The 7,423-nt window shown below is 34.3% G+C and overlaps 1 long non-coding RNA gene across 2 annotated transcripts; it reads left to right on the top strand.

Moving 5' to 3' along the window:
- Positions 1-6: 6 nt before the first annotated feature.
- Positions 7-5,420, top strand: LOC128554930 (uncharacterized). 2 transcript variants are annotated; one of them, XR_008369732.1, is made up of 2 exons: positions 7-1,697; positions 3,694-5,420. It is a non-coding gene; the product is annotated as an uncharacterized LOC128554930 (long non-coding RNA). The 2 variants fall into 2 exon arrangements; XR_008369731.1 differs by lacking the exon at positions 3,694-5,420 and adding an exon at positions 2,074-2,941.
- Positions 5,421-7,423: the final 2,003 nt, after the last annotated feature.

The raw sequence follows: 7,423 nt of genomic DNA, 5'->3' as shown, positions 1-7,423 counted from the left end.
AATCTATGATTAATGTATATTGATGAACTCTATTTAGCCCATTTGGCTGTGTTCGATCATTTCAAAAAAAAAAAAAAAAAAAAAATAGGTTGCCCATTATATCTATTGTGTTGGATGGTAACCAAATTTTTGAATTTTTGATTATTGTACATTAAGTGTTTAGCCCATTTGGCTATGTTCGATCATTTAAAAAAAGAAAAAAGAAAGAAGTTGCCCATTATATCCATTGTGTTGGATGGTAACCAGATTTTGAATTTATGATTATTGTAAATTGATGAACTATGTTCAGCCCATTTGGCTATGTTCGATAATTTCAAAAAAAAAAAAAAAAAAAAAAAGTTTGCCGATTATATCCATTGTGTTGGATGGTAATTAGATATTGAATTTATGATTATTTTACATCGATGAACTGTGTTTAGCCCATTTGGCTATGTTTGATAATTTCAAAAAAATAAAGAAAACATGTTTGCCGATTATGTCCATTGTGTTGGATGGTAACCAGATATTGAATTTATGATTATTTTACATCGATGAACTGTGTTTAGCCCATTTGGCTATGTTCGATCATTTAATAATAATAATAATAAAAAAAAAATAATAGGTTGCCGATTATATCCCTTTTGTTGGATGGTAACCGGATTTTGATTCTATGGTTAATGTACATTGATGAACTGTGTTTAGCCCTTTTGGCTATGTTCAATCATTTTTTAAAAAAAGGTTTCGGATTATATGCATTGTGTTGGATTGTAACCGGATTTTGAATTTATGATTAATGTATATTGATGAACTTATTTTAGCCGATTATATCCATTGTGTTGGATGGTAACCAGATTTTGAATTTATGATAAATGTATATTGATGAACTGTGTTTAGCCCATTTGGCTATGTTCAATCATTTATAAAAGAATAGGTTGCCGATTATATCCATTGTGTTTGATGGTAACCGGATTTTGAATTTAACATTAATGTATATTGAGGAACTGTGTTTAGCCCATTTGACTCTGTTCTATCATTAACAAAATGGTTGACGATTATATAATTTGTGTTTGATGGTAAACGGATGGTTGCCGATTATATACTTTGTGTTGGGATGGTAATCGGATTTTTAATTTATAATTAATGTATATTGATGAACTGTGTTTGCCCATTTGGCTATGTTCTATCATACAAAAAGAGAGTTGCTCATTATATTCATTGTGTTGTATGGTAATTAGATTTTGAATTCATGACTAATGTATATTGATGAACTTATTTTAGCCCATTTGTTAAATGATTGACCATTTCAGTCTTATTGTCTGAATGCCCACTATAGACATTGTGTATGCTGGTGACATGATTTCGAATTGATGTGCTGCCAAATTGCAAATTTGTCATATTTTCCTTTCTATCTCAAAGTTTATAACGGGCTAGCGACAAATTTACATATATTAATATACTTTTTGCCAAATTTTCAAGTATACAATTGAATATTTCTAGACAACGTCAAAAACCCAAGGAGTTCCGCAACACAGTCCAGATGGTACAGCCACACCGCAACGCCACCCAGCCGTTTCAGCCTGCAACCGGTGAATCTGAACCCGCAACAACTTGTGGTTGTGGTGAGCCTTGTTGCAGAACACCATTGTTCCTTGTTTGCGCAGCGAAGGGGCATTTTGGCTGATGATTCGCTGCACTGTCAGACAGTGTTGAACAAAATGGTGAGTTGGCTCCAATGTAAAGCATTTATAACGACTTGGGAGACCACGTTTCAGCAAATGTTAAAATTACGATGGTTAATGGCGAATTCATAGAGTAAACAGTATTGTTACGCTCAGATCACATTAATAACAGTCAAGGTCAGAGTTTTCTTGTTACTGAAGCAGACTGATAGCTAAAATTTAAGTCAAAGGCTCCGGCCAAAAAGACAGATTCATTGCCGGTCCTTAATGTACATGAGTATCTATATATACCGTGCGCAAGAAAATGTTATGACTAGTTTTCAAGGTATTTGTACCAAATTTGCTTGTGTATACGAACATAGCTGTACGCGTTGTCATGGGAACCACTCTAGGAAGTATTCATTTATTTTTTCAGAATCACTAGTAGCTACCAATCAATATCGTTCTAGGTACTCGTCACTTGGACCTCGTGGAATCTTCAGATAGCCAAAACCGGCATCTCAAAGAGGGTCACTTAAACCTCCATTCCCTCACCAAAACCCTTATTGACTTAGCAGTATTACAAGTCTTACTTTCTTTATATCCAAATAAATAAGTGGCAGCTGAATTTTTAGAGGGCTCTAACAAAGGGTTTCGATTACAAAGCCAGCGCCCTAGAGTCCAAACTTCAGTCAAACTTGGATTTCCGTTAGGCAAAACTCTGCTGTAGCTAATGAGAAAGTTACTAGTATGTAGGAAGAGCAGTTAAGCAGAATTGCGGTTCCTTTTAAAGAAATGCCTCTTCCAAATTTCAGGCAATCCGCGATCAGTCTTGTGGCCAAAAAGATGGTAGCTCGAGGATTATACACCATCTTTCCTTCCCAAAGGGAACCCCGCAGGGTTCAAGTTTGAATGATTTTATTGATATGTCTTCTTCCTCAGTTCAGTACACTTCTTTAGACAGTGTGACGGAGCTATTGTTTCATTAGTGCAATATTGCGAAATGGCTAAAGTTGGCATCAAATCTGCCTTTCGCCTTTTGAGGTTCATAATTATGATTTTGAAATTATTAGCCTTCAAATTAGGAGGGGATTATTTTACTGACAAGACGTTACCTATGAGTGTGCAATCTTTTGCTGCCATTGGGAAAAGTTTGCTAATTTATTACAATAGCTGGTCCGGTACAAGAGGAAATCCGAAAGGCTGTTTTATTACTTGGATAATTATGTTTGTTTGGCTCGCTCTAATTCAGGGAATGTATGACCAATTTGTTCTGTTTTATAGATAAATGCCTTAACATACCCTTAGCAAAAAAAAAAAAAAAAAAATGCAAGCCTAAGTTGATCTTTTAATTTCTGTAGCAGAGCCATTCCCTTTCTAGACTATTTAGTAGTGGTTTCTATGCTATTATGTGCAATTTGGTTAAAAGTTCACATCATTTAAGAGTGACCAGTTCAATAACAGATGATATGTTTATCATTTTGTTTGACAGTTTTAATGGTTATTGCAGCTTCCACGACTTACACTGATTGGATAGTTCTGTCCTAAACTTCTTTACGGATAGCACTGGCGTACATGAACTAGGACGCGCAGCTTTTTCGAAGTAGTTTGATTTTCTACATTTGCCTTCTAGGGGGCAGACGTTCGTATATGCAATAACGTAACCTTTTTATATTTTAATATTATAAAATAATAATAATATTATATATTTAGTGCCGATCGTGTCAGCTTTATTTGCATGCACAGACGACTTACACCTTACTGCACTTTTAGCCCATCTTTTAATCAAGAATGTAGCTCGTCATACAACATGTCTGTATATCTCGGACATTTCTTCTATTGTAAAATAAATAGTCTTGAATATCTTACTTAAAGATTTATGTTACGTTGAATGCTTATCAATTTTGATAGGTTGCATCGGACAATTGACATCAGGCAACCAATAACGCTTGATTTACTTCGTAAACTTATACAGGTGACAAATACTGTTTGCTCTTCTATATTTTAGGCATTACAGTTTTCAGCAGTAATTTCCCCGACCATTTTGATTTTTAAGGATATGTGAGCTTGTACACTCGAACTCAAACTCCTCGAATATAAGTGCTAAAGGTCACGCATTATGTGTGGGAGACGTTAGTATTGTAAGTATTTGTGTACTTCGCATAATTCTTCATTCATCAAAGGACGATCAGAAAAAAGGCGAAGGAGTAGCTATTTATTTACAACCTTGCACATTGTTCTACTTGACCCCTGGATTTACTAGAGAGTTATATGGTTGTTCGACCATCTAGTGCTTCAAACTAGTTATTTGTTTGTTTATTTAAACGGTCTACCCGTCATACGCTGTCAGTTTAGTGTGTTCTAAAGAAATCTTTGACTGCCATTCCATATAAACCACATTTATTTAGAGTAGGTGCTGCAACAGCAGCATGTCTGCTTACGATATTACAAGAATGGGGCGTTGCGCCCCGGATTAAAGTGCACTTAAATCTTGCATTAGAATCCTCTCACGTCAGCTGTTGTCACTCAGATCTTACGCCTATAAGCAGTTTCATTGTACCTGCCATATGTTGCCCTTTTTTGTTGACAATTGTTTTCAGCTTTTCAGTGCGTCCTACCCATATTTGGATAGTTTGATGTTCAATTTTAAAGTCGGTATTTCGTTACGACAAGGAATCAGCTGAGGGTTCTCAACTTGTAATGCAGCGTCATAATGCGACTATACTGTGTCAGAGTCAGGATGGTATGAAATGGCGGCAAGTTAAACCATTAATCTTACACTTGTTTCCTTTTGAAGACAATCAAGGTATCATTGTTATTCATTGAGTAATTAATTTATTTTTCATAACAGAGAGCTAGAAAACGCGTTAATAATTTCGCTGCTCATTTGTTGTTGTTTTTTAAATACATTGGTGGATACGTTCGTTAACCAGAAATCGTCGAATCCGTGACGGGTCTCTTCAACAGGGATGGGGTGCACTTGTCATAATTTGGAAATATTTTGTTTTTATTCACTCTGCAACACAAGCGTCAGTCCTTTTTAGCAGTAAATTGTTAAGGCACAGCTTCTCAGGCAGGGTTTGCTTCGCTATACTGGTGGCGGTTGTCAAGAATTTTCCACGTTGTTCCAAATTCTCGACATGTGGCGGTTAGGTCAGCCTCCACCAGTATATCTTAACGTTGTGTAATAAGTTTGTTTGTTTCAAGTATACTGTATTAGGCCTCTGTTCACAGGGCCTCCACATCTGCATTTTAAACATATACTTTATATCATATGTATTTGTATATTGACATTTATGTGAAGCTGTGACCAATTTCTGCCAACCATTAATTTAAACGAAATTAGATACTAATTGCTTGCTATAGTAAAATTATTAATAGTAAAAGTAATGTATTCATACAACTGTCTTGGGTTGTTCTTTTTAGTATTATTATTTCTGTGCCAAGCTATCTTCAGTAATGTGTTTTTAATGATTACCATTCAAAACCTGTTACTGAAGGAGCTCTTATCCTGTTGTAAGGGCCCGCTTTAGCTTATGTCTTGTTGGTATATTAATATACTTGTTGCGATTTAATCTCCTTTTGGGTCCTTTCAGTTTTGCACATGGAAGAAGAAGGTCGTTTGCAAATAGATGCGAGGGTTGATTTTGCTTCTTATCGAAGGAATCCTCGATTGTTTATACTTGCTGATGTTTAATATCCCACCCTCCACTCCCCTTATTTTGCTTGTGTTCTCCTTTTTCTTTATAATTTCAGGTACATCTTATGTGTTCAAGTTCAGCCTACACCTTCCTTCCCTTCAGTCGTTACAGCTTCACATGGAATATTGGCAGTTTTCACATGTTAATGTATGGACATGACAGTGTCTGTTTTCCAGAACTGTGAAATATGTACGTGTCATATATAAACGTTTAACGTAGTCACTGATTCTGTATGTCGTTTTTTTGTATACCTGATCTCCGTTGAATTCTGATCCCAGGTTCGGCGGTTAGGTCAGCCTCCACCAGTATATCTTAACGTTGTGTAATAAGTTTGTTTGTTTCAAGTATACTGTATTAGGCCTCTGTTCACAGGGCCTCCACATCTGCATTTTAAACATATACTTTATATCATATGTATTTGTATATTGACATTTATGTGAAGCTGTGACCACTTTCTGCCAACCATTAATTTAAACGAAATTAGATACTAATTGCTTGCTATAGTAAAATTATTAATAGTAAAAGTAATGTATTCATACAACTGTCTTGGGTTGTTCTTTTTAGTATTATTATTTCTGTGCCAAGCTATCTTCAGTAATGATTCTTATTTTCAAATAATGCATAAATGACTCAAAATATGGAACTCTTTTTCTATTTTTCATTTGAAATATATAATACTTCACCAAATAAATGATAAAGTTTAAAACACTATTTTTCACATTATTTTGCAAAAAAAAAACTTACACTTTCTATATCAAACTTTGCTTCAACTTTCTTTTGTTTAAGAAATCGAGTTAAGTTGTTCTACAAAACTTGTACATGACAACATTCCCAGAATAAATGCTCTAATCAGGCTGCATATTACAAAAATCACTAAGGTTTGTAGGGGATATATCCATTTTAAATAATCTTGTATTTGTTGGCAAGATTCTCTTGAAGTATTTATATTGAAAATTTCTGATTTTTGTATCTATTGTAGCTTTGAAAGGTTGAGTATATACTTTTTTCCACTCAATATTGCTTCTGTTCAAAAATATTTTCCCACTTTTCTTCAGACTTTATTCTCCGTTTTGGTTTATCTTTAATCTGCCTCTCATACAGAAATTTATTTGGCGTTTTTGATGTACAAAGTTTTTCAACAAAAAAAATTAACACATGTAATTAATTAATCTGTTTGTGTACATTTTGAGAACGATTAAAATATGAAGACTTTTGGTCACTTCGTCTCACTTTACATAAACTGCAAACGAACATGCTGCATTTCTGATTACATGAGTAAGCCAATGGTAGGGGATGAGAAGGGCTTGATCGGTGTCAAACATTTTCTTACCTCACATGGACATACTCAATCAAACGAAGTGTGCTGTAACCATGCTTTCAAGTATTCTTTTTTTTCTTTTTTTGTAAAATACAGTTACATCTTTATAATAAATGTAAGTATGCCCTATCAGTACTGAATAATTTAAAGTTCGTTTTGATAAAGTTTTTTTCTTGTAGGTAGCCTATATCAGTATGTGAGGTCTGCAGATAAGACGAAAAGGTTGGTTTTATCTTATTCCTTGTTTTTTATTGACGCTTTGAAGAGTATTGTCAATATATCTAATTAGGTGAGCCAGTTAAAAAGAATTTACGTTTCCGCTTTCCAGTTCAGTACGTTCATACGATATAAAACGATAGTTTATAACAATAAGTTACAGGCTGTAATTTAACAGGAATCAGGTCTTTTAAAATGTATTATACTTCGTTTGAAATCGGTGTCACTTGGCTCATACATTTTGTACCCGCTGCTGTTCCTATGATCATGATGATATAGCATGTAAAAAAATCCACGTCTCAGTAAGTTTTTTTCTTTGTGATTCAACTGCAAGATGTTTATGTTACTAAATTAAGAGGCATTAAAACGGATGTTTTGATAATTAATTAGGAATAATTAGCTAATACTGTAAAAACTATATCGTGCATTTAAAGTTCATTATCGTAAGTTGCATAGTAATATATTGTGAAACTACGTATTAAAAGAAGATTTAATAAATTGACTTCTCCACGGTAATGGCAAATTGAATACTCTAACGGCATGCCTTACTT

This window comes from Mercenaria mercenaria, unplaced genomic scaffold (assembly GCF_021730395.1).
Source record: "Mercenaria mercenaria strain notata unplaced genomic scaffold, MADL_Memer_1 contig_881, whole genome shotgun sequence".
Taxonomy (NCBI): Eukaryota; Metazoa; Mollusca; class Bivalvia; order Venerida; family Veneridae; genus Mercenaria; species Mercenaria mercenaria.
This window is presented reverse-complemented; position numbering and strand designations above follow the sequence as displayed.